This window comes from Pleuronectes platessa, chromosome 2 (genome assembly GCF_947347685.1).
Source record: "Pleuronectes platessa chromosome 2, fPlePla1.1, whole genome shotgun sequence".
Classification (NCBI taxonomy): domain Eukaryota; kingdom Metazoa; phylum Chordata; class Actinopteri; order Pleuronectiformes; family Pleuronectidae; genus Pleuronectes; species Pleuronectes platessa.
In genome coordinates this window covers 668,944-681,236 of record NC_070627.1, presented here as the reverse complement: position 1 = coordinate 681,236, position 12,293 = coordinate 668,944, and the positions used below count along the sequence as shown (strand labels likewise).

The 12,293-nt window shown below is 44.3% G+C and overlaps 1 protein-coding gene across 1 annotated transcript in view; it reads left to right on the top strand.

Moving 5' to 3' along the window:
- The window catches only part of LOC128450355 (NACHT, LRR and PYD domains-containing protein 12), a 143,896-nt gene extending 132,008 nt beyond the window's left edge, over nt 1–11,888 (top strand). The window contains exon 12 of the transcript XR_008339991.1: nt 11,828–11,888. The gene's annotated coding sequence lies outside the window, so the exon portion shown is untranslated. The remainder of the gene's footprint in view (nt 1–11,827) is intronic.
- The last annotated feature ends 405 nt before the right edge of the window (nt 11,889–12,293 follow it).

Sequence of the window (12,293 nt, the reverse complement as noted above, 5' to 3'; positions counted from 1 at the left end):
CAGCCGGTGCAACATGGGATCAGACAATTCAAAGAAAGTTGGACCCTCACACACAAAGTAAGAGACCTGCTACAAACATGTGAAGCTCCTAACTGAATCCTCACAGAATGAACCAGTGAATGATGTGTTCTGAATAAAAACATGTTTGTGTTTGCAGAGGTCAGGACCACAGACTGAGAGCAGAGTCTCCAGGGTCCAGATGTCTGTCTCTGAAGAGTGACCGGTCCAGACATGAGCCTCTAAACTTCAGTAATGAACCTGGACCCTCACACACAGAGTAAGAGACTGTTTCTACTGGGACCTGCTCTGAAGAGGATCTAGTCTCCTCTAGTGTGGCCCCTGCATTAGGACACAGCTTCATTGAAGTTGGTGACTAATCTCTCAGAATCACTCAAAGAGCTCAGACCTCCACCAAGAACCAACACGCTCCTTATGAAACCACTTTGAAATCCACTAGAGACTCATTCTGATTTGGATCTGCACCAAATTCCACACACTGGTAAACATCAGTCCTCTGAACATGTCTGTGAAAGAGGACCCCCCCCCCCCCTCCCCGATCTGGTTCACAGACCACAACCTTCCACCAAGTTTACTGGTAATCTGTCGTTTTTTATAATCCCACTAACGAACCAACCAACACACAAACATACTGGGTGAAAACAAAACCTCCTTGACAGAAGTGATGACAACCTGTGACTGTGACATGTGAGTTATCAGGACATGTCTTCACAGGGAGAGGAAGAGGAGTCATGTTTCTGAGGAGGAGCAGTCGTCCTGCTGTGCTTCGTGTCAGGACGTCCTGAAGGATCCAGTCTCCACCAGCTGTGGACACTGGTTCTGCAGACAGTGCATCACCTCATACTGGGACCAGTCTGGTTCTTCAGGAGACTCCTCCTGTCCCCAGTGTGGACAAAGATCCAGAACAGGAGCTGGAGGTCAGACAGCCGGTCAGAGCAGCACTGTACATGTGTCTGCTGATGTCTTCACTTCTGACAACAGCACATGTGGTTTTATTTTGTTCCTTCATACAGCATCAACATTTAACATCGTTAGAAAAGCACAAAGTTAAAAAGCTTTTATTTTCTGTAGTTTTTCTGAATCTGATGAAAACAATCAGCAGATTCTCAGATTCTCTGTCTCTCACATTGTTTCTTGTCTTTCAGCAGATCGTGGTCTGCAGGAGGTTTCAGATGAACATAAGCTCAGTGTGAGGAGGAGATGTGAACATGTGACTGAAGGAAGTGATGAAACAGGAAGTAGAACCCTCCTCAACAGGATCTACACTGAGCTCTACATCACAGAGGGACAGAGTGAAGAGGTTAATACTCAACATGAGGTGAGGCAGCTTGAGACGGCTTCCAAGAAGAAGATCCTCCAGGACACTCCCATCAAGGTCCAGGACATCTTTAAAGCCTCCACTGACCAGCAGAGCAGCATCAGAGTCGTCCTGACCAACGGAGTCGCTGGCGTTGGAAAAACCTTCTCGGTGCAGAAGTTCACTCTGGACTGGGCAGAGGGTTTAGAGAACCAGGATGTGGGTCTGCTGACTGTGCTTTCGTTCAGGGAGCTGAACCTGGTGAAGGACCAGCAGCACAGTCTTCTCACGCTGCTCCATGTTTTCCATCCAGCGTTACAGAAGCTCACGGCAGAGACGCTCGCTGTCTGTAAACCTTTGTTCATCTTTGACGGCCTGGATGAAAGCAGACCTTCTCTGGACTTCAACCACAGGGAGCTTGTGTCTGAGGTCACACAGAGGTCATCAGTCAACGTGCTGCTGACAAACCTCATCCGGGGGAATCTGCTTCCCTCGGCTCTCGTCTGGATAACCTCCAGACCTGCGGCGGCCAATCAGATCCCTCCTGCATGTGTTGACAGGGTCACAGAAGTACGAGGCTTCACTGAGGCCCAGAAGGAGGAGTACTTCAGGAGGAGATTCAGTGATGAAGAGCTGTGCAGCAGAATCATCTCACACATCAAGACGTCCAGGAGCCTCCACATCATGTGTCAAATCCCAGTCTTCTGCTGGATCAGTGCTACAGTTCTGGAGCACATGTTGACCACAGACCAGAGAGGAGAGCTGCCCAAGACCCTGACTGACCTGTACTCACACTTCCTGCTGGTTCAGACAAAGAGGAAGAACAACAAGTACGGTGAGGGACATGAGACGAGTCCACAGAAGCTGACGGAGGCTGACAGGGACGTTCTCCTGAAGCTGGGGGGGCTGGCGTTTGAACATCTGGAGGAAGGAAACATCATGTTCTACCAAGAAGACCTGGAGCAGTGTGGTCTTAATGTCACTGAGGCCTCGGTGTACTCAGGAGTTTGTACTGAGATCTTCAGAAGAGAGTGTGTGATCTTCCAGAAATCAGTCTACTGCTTTGTTCATCTGAGCGTTCAGGAGTTCCTGGCTGCAGTCTACATGTTCCACTGTTACACCGAGAGGAACACAGAAGAACTCAACAACTTCTTGGGAATATATGTGGAAACAGACAGTACCTTCTCCCTGGATGACCTCCTGAAGAGAGCCATGGAGAAATCCCTCATCAGTACAAATGGTCATCTGGACCTGTTTGTTCGCTTCCTTCACGGCCTCAGTCTGGAGTCCAACCAGAGAGTCTTAGGAGGCCTGCTGGGTCGGAGAAAGAACAATCCAAAGATCATCCAGAGAGTCATCAACAACCTGAAGAAGATGAAGAGTGATTACATTTCTCCTGACAGAAGCATCAACATCTTCCACTGTCTGACTGAGATGAACGACCACTCAGTTCATCAGCAGATGAAACAGCTCCTGACGTCAGAGAACAAATCAAAGAAGCAACTCTCTTTGATCCACTGCTCAGCTCTGGCCTACATGCTGCAGATGTCAGAGGAGGTTCTGGATGAGTTGGACCTGGAGAAGTTCAACACATCAAACCAGGGTCGACAGAGACTGATCCCAGCTGTGAGGAACTGCAGGAAGGCTAAGTGAGTCCAGACATGATCAATAACATGTTGTGTGTGTGTGTGTGTGTGTGTGTGTGTGTGTGTGTGTGTGTGTGTGTGTGTGTGTGTGTCTGTGTGTTTGTGTGTGTGTGTGTGTGTGTGTGTGGGTAATAAAGTTATTTTTATAATGTACATATACATTCTCATTGTCAGGGCCGGTCTTTCCTACAGGCGACATAGGCGGTTGCCTAGGGCGCCACTCAGAGGGGGGCGCCAAAAACTGCGCTGAGCAAAAAATAAAATAAAATAAAAAATTGTTTTTTTTTGCTAGGCAGAGTTTTTTGCGCCCCCTTCTCTATGTGGTATGGTAAAATATTGTATTTAATTACTCTGACAGTAATTCAAGTAGTTTCATTAGAGAAATCAGTAAATGACAGCAGCGCTCAGGTGGAACGTTTGGCACGGGAGCAGTTGCACCCCGTCCTGTCAGGTGCAGTCTGGATGAGGAAGTGAATGCTCCGTGTCGTTCCTGCTGCTGCTTCCATCCTGTGTTCTACGTTAGCTCCTAAAGCCTCGCTTGATCACCACGGGTGTCATTGAGACGTGTTGATGTTGTTTTGATTTTCTACTTAGACTGGTAAAACTTAGAAACTCCGCTGGGCAGTGAGGAGAGACACTCGCCACTAGGTGGGCGGGGCTACATTCGCCTGTATAGTTGTTTATTTTACCTGGACGTCGTCTTGCAGGCGGGTCGCGATAGTATATTGTTTACTTTACAGTGTGTAGTTCAGCTCCGACACACACAGACTCTGTAATTCATGTATTGTTATTGTGCCTTATAAAGACCAGTTATAAGCTAATGTTCAATAGGTCTATATTGTAAATGTTTATATTTCTTTATAAGTGATGATGTATATTAAGATGTTTGGAGGAAATAGACACCATAATAATTGAATGTATGTATGACAGTGTATGTTATGCACTTTAAAATGCAGTTACACTCAAAGAAATGCTTGTACTTGAAATTGTGTTTAATTTGAATAAGATGCAGTCTGGATGTGGAACTGAAGGCTCCGTGTTGTTACTGCTGCTGCATTCATGCTGTATTCTACAGATATACTTTGTTGCTGTGGTATCAATTATGGGACCCATAACATATATCTCCAACCAATACTTTGACATTAAAAAAATTAATCTAACATTTGCGTAAAATGAGGCAAAAATTGAGGTACGAACCTCCTTGGTGTTGTCAGAACATGCTAGCACATTGAGGCTTATGGTTAGAGTGTGTGTGTGTGGGGGGGGGGGGGGGGCGCCAGGAGTGAAGCTTGCCTAGAGCGCCACATATGCTAGGGCCGGCCCTGCTCATTGTTCTCATGATGAAGAATCATTCAGATGTGATCACTGGAGTTTGAGGGTTCAGACATACGACCATGTGGGGTTCAAGGGAGAGTATTGTATATACTGTATATATATTTATATATATATGAAAATAAATATATATATATATATATATATATGATATATTAGCAAACAGCTAGCACAGTGTGAGGAGACGATCACTGAATCACTGACGGTTCCTTTAAACTGAAGAAGCAGGAAATATAGTTTATTCTTCTTTCTTGTCAAACCAGAGTTCCCACTCTGCGTTTGTCCTCCACCACCAACCAGTGCAGTGTCCGTCCCTCCAGGTTCCTGACATGTTGACTTCACAATAATATGAGGTCACTGTGACCTTTGACCTCTGACCACCTGAAATCTAATCAGTTTCTCTTTGAGTCAAAATGTGCAGAAATCCCCTGAAGACAGACTTGAGATATCATGTTCAAGAGTCCATGAACATGTTCTGTGACCTTGACCTTTGACCTCTGACCAACTGAATCTAATGAGTTCCTCTGTTAGTCTGAATGAACGCTTGAACCAAATCTGAAAGGATTCTCTTGAGGAGTTTTTAACAAAGAGGGGATTTACCAGGGTGAGGGTCACATGATCATGTTTTGTATGAATGTTGTGTCCTCTGATTTAATTCTCACAGATTTGATATTTTCTTTAATTACAGACTCACTGGTTGTGAACTCAGAGAGACTCACTGTGAAGTCGTGGCCTCAGCTCTGAAGTCAGACCCCTCACATCTGAGAGAACTGGATCTGAGGAACAACGAGCTGCAGGATTCAGAAGTGAAGCTGCTGTGTTCTGGACTGGAGAGTCCAAACTGTCGACTGGAGACTCTGACGTATTTAAATCCTTCTTCACTTTTCAGACTTTCTTTCTTATTGGGTCATTATTTATTTAAATTGTCTCAGTTCTGCTCTGCTCACTGTCCCTCAGTCATCTGTCACTCACCCAGCCTGTCAGTCACGTCCACCTCATCAACTCCATTCACCTGCACTCACCTGCTCCTGATCACTAAGAAAGTGTCAGTAAATAACATGTGGACTGAGGCCGAGCACTCGTCCTCCTCAGGTTTTCAAAATAAGACACATTCTTATTGAAACACGTTGGACAGTTGATAAGTATAGAAACAAACAGGAAGTGACATCAGGAGCCATCCCTACTTTAAACAGTGTTTAATTACACAAACCTGCTCAGTGACCAACACACAGAGAAGAAGCTGATGAATGAAACAATGGTCCAACACGTCTGATCTGATATTTATCTTCAGGTCACAGACTGGACTGAGGTCAGCAGCATGTTGAGAGTCTGTGTTGACATGATGACGATCCACAACAACAGGAGGACACGTTCTAATATCAGGGTTTCCCCCAGCACTATCTTGTTAAGGCGGCCGCCTTAACAAGACTAGGGCCCCGCCTTGACTACCAATGTATTGAAAAAAAAAAAAAAAATAAAAAGTTGAAAAAAAAAAAAAAAAAAATGGCATTGATAATACTCAGGTAATACTGTTTACAACATTAGTCGTGCCAATAAAGTTTTTTGAGTGTAATTGAGACGGCGACATCTGGTGGTTGAATATATTGTTGCATAGTCTATCATAGTCACCTGTCAATCTACCGCCAGTGACGTGCGGTGAGGTCAGTGAGTGGGTAGGCACTGAGTTCTGAAAGCCAGATTTCTCTAAACCTATATATTGTTAAATCAAAAATAGGGATGTCCGATAATATCGGTCGGCCGATAATATCGGCCGATATTAGCCTATTTTTTTAATATCTGTTCATATCGTTATCGGATTTTCCACCGATAATGAAAACCGATTATAATGCCTGGGTTGTGCTGCCGTGCTGCTTGTTGGGTCCTGACATTTACCGGCGCGCAATTGATGACATCAACAAACCGCACCTGGAACCAAAACAACAACAGAAGAGTGTGGTTAGTGTGGCTAACAGGTTGCCCGCTAGTTGCTTCACAAAATGTCTGCGGTCTGGAATTTTTTTAACGTTTCACCTGCGGATAGCAGATTTGCGGTTTGTAAAGATTGTGAGGCGCATGTCATGCGAGGGGGGAGCAAGGCTTCGTCATTCAACACTTCGAATTTAATCTGTCACATTAAGAAGAACCACCCCGAGGCACACGAAGCGTTTTTGCAGCAAAGTAAGGCAAAACAACAACGAGGAAAGGACTCCCTGCAGAAAACAACGCAACTGTCGCTCAAACAGTCAGCAGAAAAAAAAATGAAATACAACAAGGAACACCCGAGAGCGAAAGCTATCAGCCAAAAAATCATGAGTGCACGAGTGCATTGCACTGGATAATCAGCCGTTTTCAATCGCGCAAGACGCCGGATTCAGCAAACTTGTGGAGTTCCTCGAGCCGCGCTTTGCCATGCCCAGTCGCAAGTATTTCTCTGATGTTTGCCTCCCCGAGTTGTACAGTGTTGTTTATGAACACGTCGAGAAGCTAATTTCTGATGCTGTAGCCATTAGCTTCACGACAGATATCTGGTCTTCAAGCGTTAGCCAGGTTAGCATGCTGAGCTTGACGGCTCAATGGCTGGACCCGGACTTTAAGCTCGTCAAGACTGTGCTTCATTCTCAAGAGTGCCGTGGGTCTCACACGGCACAAGCGATCACATGTGCCTTTGAAAATATGTTGTTTGAGGGCAGAAAGAAACGGTTTATATTTGTAATGATTGTTTTAGCCAAGTTATGGACAGTTACATATGGCCCATCAATCTTTCAGCATCATTTTCTGGACAAAAGGAGAACTTTGTTTACTACTCTGGAAGGTTTGAACTGAACTGTGTGCCTTTCTTGTTTTTATTGCACACCACATTAATATTACAGGTTGTGTTTTTGCTCATGTTTAGCAGGGCTGATTGAGCCCAGTTTATATTTTAAATTGACAAATACTGTATTAGTCCAAGTAATGGGCTAAGGACTGAGTCTGTCTCTAGGCTATATCTTTGCACTTTTATTTCCTTTGTGTGCACTTTACCTCATTCCAAAAGTGTTGTTTGTTGTACCTCATAGAAATTTGTTTTCAGTAGGCTGTCCTACACTACACATGTTTACTTTAAATGCTGTATGAAGTTGTACAGGACAACAATGTTGTTGTTTTGTTTTTTTACAATTTGTGAAGAAATCAGATTTGTCCTAGTTGTAATGGGCATTGTCAGGATGATCTCAGGAAAAGAATGATGATCCAATCTGTTGACAAAATGTTAATAAATATGGAACTTTTCCATAAGTTGAAGTAGTTTCCTTATTTTTTTATAGACAATGTATGGCAGAAAATAATGTGATGGGACCTAAAATTAGTCTGGGGGAAAAAACGCCTGCATATGTATATCGGTATACCATATCGGTTGAAATCGGTATCGGAAATTAAGAATTTGGAGAATATCGGCTATCGGATATCGGAAAAAAGTCAATATCGGACATCCCTAATCAAAAACAATAAACAACAAACAGGCACGCACGGCCGATTTCAAATAAGTTCCTCCCTTTCTTTCTTTCTTTCTCTCTCATAGTTGTATAGTCTCATCAACAGTTGTTTATTTCATTCATGCGTACTGGCATCTTTGAGCAAAATACCCCCAAAAATTTTCGCCGCGCCGCTACGCGCCGCGCCAACAACACCACTACGCACCGCGCCACCAGCACCGCCGCCTGCTTACCACCTTGACTGAGACATTTACTGGGGGAAACACTGAATATTCATATTTCTTTATCCAGGTTGTGGGACTGCAGTCTGTCAGAGATCAGCTGTTCTTCTCTGGCTTCAGCTCTGAGGTCAAACCCCTCTCACCTGAGAGAACTGGATCTGAGCTTCAACCACCTGCAGGACTCAGCAGTGAAGGAGCTGTGTGGTTTTCTACAGAGTCCAACCTGTCGACTGGAGACTCTGAGGTCAGTTCACTGACTGACTTTTATAGATCTCATATCTATAAAACAGCATTTATACACAATTTATCTAATTTAACTACTTTATACATAACTTGAATCCATTCATGAATTAATCTGTGACATTTTAAATATTCACCTACTTGTTAAAACACTGAGTTTAGTTCTGGATTTCCTAAACTGATCTGCAGGACAGAGACCGGGTCCAAATAATCTATTTGTACTGAATCAGGACTCGTTTTTAGTCCAACATGTCTGATTTCATATTTATCTTCCATGTTATGAGTCTGTGCTGACATGAATATGTGTCTGTTATTTTCACACATGAACTCAGTTTAATTTACAGTTACATTTTATTCTTTATCCAGGTTGTTTCGCTGCAGACTGACAGAGATCAGCTGTTCTTCTCTGGCTTCAGCTCTGAGGTCAAACCCCTCTCATCTGAGAGAACTGGATCTGAGTCTAAACAACCTTCAGGACTCAGCAGTGAAGGAGCTTCTTGATCTACAGCAGAGTCCAACCTGTCGACTGGAGACTCTGAGGTCAGTAGATGGTTGGAGTCAGTCCACGCTGCTTTCATCAGTATGTTACTAAACACAGTCAGTATCACAGATCCAGGGTCTGTGCTACCAAGCAGGATTTGTGGTTATCAGGTTAACTTCAGGTTTAGTTTTTTCAGTTCTACGAAGCTCGTCCACTTCTTAACCAGGTCAATCACCATGGTAACTTCTGATGAACAGCTAACCTGCTCCAGGTTAAGTTGGAGATCAACCAGTATAGAAGCTCCGCCCACTGACCACAGTGACTCTCCACTGTTGTGTGGTGCACACTCTCCTTAAAGGGACGGATAAGGGAAGTTTAAATCAACGTCTGGTTGGTTCAGTTGATCTCTAACTCACCCAGAACATCTCAATGTCTCCAGACTCATCCTGTCCCCAAAACACCAGATGACCTCAGCTTCCTGGAGACAGGTCCATGTGTGTGTCCTCAGAGACAGTGTGTGTCCTCAGAGACAGTGAGACAATGTGTGTCCACAGAAACAGTGAGACAGTGTGTGTCCTCAGAGTCATTGAGACAGTGTGTGTCCTCAGAGACAGTGAGTCAGTGTGTGTCCTCAGAGTCATTGAGACAGTGTGTGTCCTCTGAGACAGTGAGACAATGTGTGTCCACAGAAACAGTGAGACAGTGTGTGTCCTCAGAGTCATTGAGACAGTGTGTGTCCTCAGAGACAGTGAGTCAGTGTGTGTCCTCAGAGACAGTGTGTGTCCTCAGCAGTGGCGGCTGGTGAAAATTATTCTAGGTGGGGCTGTAGGTGCCAGAAGCTTTCGGTAACTATCCCAATAAAAGAACCCAAACCAAAAGATACCATTGTTTTAGGGATAAACAATAATTATTTAATTGCCCTTTAAAAACAACAGTTTGACAGATAATGACAATGATATGAGATGTATATTAGTGAATACTCTTAATACAAAATTCAAGTTCTTGAGAGACATTTACAAGTGGTTGATGATTAAAAATAACTATATACAAAGAAAAACTGTCTCATAGGAACATAAAATGTACCAATTGGATTACATATATTAGTGAATACTCTTAGTACAAATTACAATATCATTGTATATTATTGTAATATTTACAGGTGGATGAATAAAGTTAACTATATACAGTTAGCATTAGCTGTAAGGTGGAATCAGGGTCAGCTATGGCATGATAGAAGCAAGAGCGGCAGACAACGTTACTCACCCCGCTGGTGCGCGCTACCGCACTCGTCTTCCCCGGTGGAGCGACTCCACGCTGTAAGCCAGTCCGGCAATGTGACAAGGTGTCTCAGTCAAGTGTGCCGACCAAGGTCCCGGAACGAAACAACAGCGCCAGGGAGACGCGAGTAAGAGTGGGCTGCTGCCTTAAATAGGGGCTGACAGCGCCCCCAGTGGCAGGGAGGGCACCCGCATCTGGCCACACTAGGATACTTAAAGCTTGGGGCGATATTTTTAGCGCCCCAAGCTTATCAAATTTGATGACGCTCATTGGCTAATTTACCCGTTGCTATGTGTTTTTTTGCCTCAGCAACAGCCTACCATTGGCTGAGCTGCTGCAGTGCTGGGGCGACTTTCCCAGCGCCCCAGGAGGGAGGAGAAATGACCATGGACACAAATTATCCCCTAACTAATGGTTTATATTATATGTATGACTGGTTCTTGATGATTCAAAACATATTTATTTGTAGAATAAGCAGTACTTAAATTATTATTTTGAAAAAAATAAAAAAATAAAAATAATTTTTAAAAATCACTTTCAATCAGGTGGGGCGGCGCCCTAGCGCCCCCTATTGGCCAGCCGCCACTGGTCCTCAGAGACAGTGAGACAGTGTGTGTCCTCAGAGACAGTGTGTGTCTTCTTGTCTTCCACTCGTCTTGTTAGTAAACAACAGATTCAGATCTCGTGGCCTCGAGTTATTTATCTCGATCACACGTTATTATGTCGTGGTCATGTAATATATTTTTACCAGATGCCACCATGGGGCGCTGTAACTTACACATTGACTCAATCCAGATGTTTTACCAGCTGTTCTTCCTGCATTTAGCAGCTGTGACTGAGTTTCTTTTATTCTGGATCATGTGTTTGTTCTCCTCTGATTTTTATTATAGAACAGTTTGATCCTGGTTGTGAAATATGAGGCTCTGCTCTCAGTCAAACTGTCCATGTCTGTGATTGGTCACACACAGTAAACCCCGCCCCTTTTATGTGCCGCTCAGATCTCGATGAGGAAAACCTGAGTTAACTTAACGAGTTGATAACCAGCGTCATGTGACCACTTAGCCTGACTGTGTTTGTCAGGTTCAGTTGAGCTGATCTCAGAAAGATCTCCTGGACATGTTGAAGTGTCTTCATAGTTCAGGCCTCAGTGTTTCCTCAGTGAAGCTGTGAGAGGACAATGAGGACAGACGTCAGGATTGGACAGAGACACAGAGAGACAACAGTCGGCCAATCAGACGAGCCACAAGCTGCTTGGGATCATGTGACTGAGTTGACGTGAAGACGACAGTTGTTGTTGTTTTCATGTGAACAGGAAGTGAAGCTGGACCACAGCTGACAGCCTCACACGAGGGACAGAGACGGTGTCGTCTTCATCTGATCTGAGACAGTTTGTCCTCTCACTTCATCAGTGAAGAACTGATCAGGTGGATCTTTGTCACAGCTCTGAGATCAGTGGGACTGAAGCCTCTCCTCATCACATGGTAACCAGGAGCTCTTTATACAGAGCAGAACCTCTGCTGAGGTCCATCTGTCTCCTCTGGTCCCAGTTTGTCAGAAGCAGATGTTCATCAACACACAGTGAAACATGGCTTCACCTGTAACAGCAGTAAATCCACCTCTCAGGTGTCCACTCTGCACTTTGACATGCAGAGGACACACACTGAGCTCTTAGCGTGTTCATTCCAACACGTGAACATGAAGCAGAGAGGAAGCTGCTCCACCTCTGAACAGGACTGAAGTCCCTGCTGCTCTTTCTACTGGATGAGCTGCATCACTGACTCACAGCTGATGAAGTGAGTCTCTGTGACACTGACGTCTTCTTCTCTCAACAGGTGGAGGTGGAGCTGAGTGTGAAGAGGACAGTGTGAAGAGGACAGTGTGAAGAGGACAGTGTGAAGAGGACAGGCACTTTGTTTTGAATGATGATGTTTCATGAAGCGTCCTCAATTTCCTGTACCACCACACCACAGTGTTTGTTAAAATACAAAAAAATGTAAATACTTTTATTATTATTATTTATCACTATTATAATTTGCCAGAGTTGTCATAGTTACACAGGGAACTTTATTTACTCCTTCGACTGACACAGCTCCAACAAAGCACGCAGCCATCTGACTGAAGAGAAGAAATACACAACACGTTGTTCGACAATGGAGACATTAAGTTAGTTTTCCAGGTTTGCCTCGACACACATGTGTCATGTTGACAACACACTCGACACACTTCGGACAGATCATCTGTTGATTTCACACAGATAAACAACACTTGCATTAAAGAAACTGTGACAAACCAACACACCCTTTCTGTGAT